Source organism: Bison bison, unplaced genomic scaffold (assembly GCF_000754665.1).
Source record: "Bison bison bison isolate TAMUID 2011002044 unplaced genomic scaffold, Bison_UMD1.0 scf7180017864218, whole genome shotgun sequence".
NCBI classification, from domain to species: Eukaryota; Metazoa; Chordata; class Mammalia; order Artiodactyla; family Bovidae; genus Bison; species Bison bison.
The window spans coordinates 3,301,182-3,301,595 of record NW_011494790.1 but is presented as its reverse complement, the minus strand read 5'-3'; positions in this window follow the sequence as shown (position 1 = coordinate 3,301,595).

Genomic DNA, 414 nt, shown 5'->3' with positions numbered 1-414 from the left:
TACTGGCCAATAAAAAAGATGAACACAGGGATTTAAATTCCTAGCTCAAGCTCTGTATCAATGACCGGATGTGACTTGAGAATGCTCCTCCAGACTATGACTCCTTTTGAAAAGGGGATTCTGTTTATGCAAGGGTTGTAGTCAATAAGTCGTGTCCAACTCTTTGCAACCCTATGGACTGTAGCATGCCAGCCTTCCCTGTCCTTCACTATCTCCTGGAGTTTGCTCAAATTCATGTCCATGGAGTCAGAGATGTTATCTCAGCATCTCATCCTCAGCCACTCTCTTCTCCTGTTGCCTTCAGTCTTGCCCAGCATCAAGTAAGGATGTTCAGTCGCTCAGTCATGTCCGACTCTTTGCAACCCCATGAATCGCAGCATGCCAGGCCTCCCTGTCCACCACCAACTCCCGGAG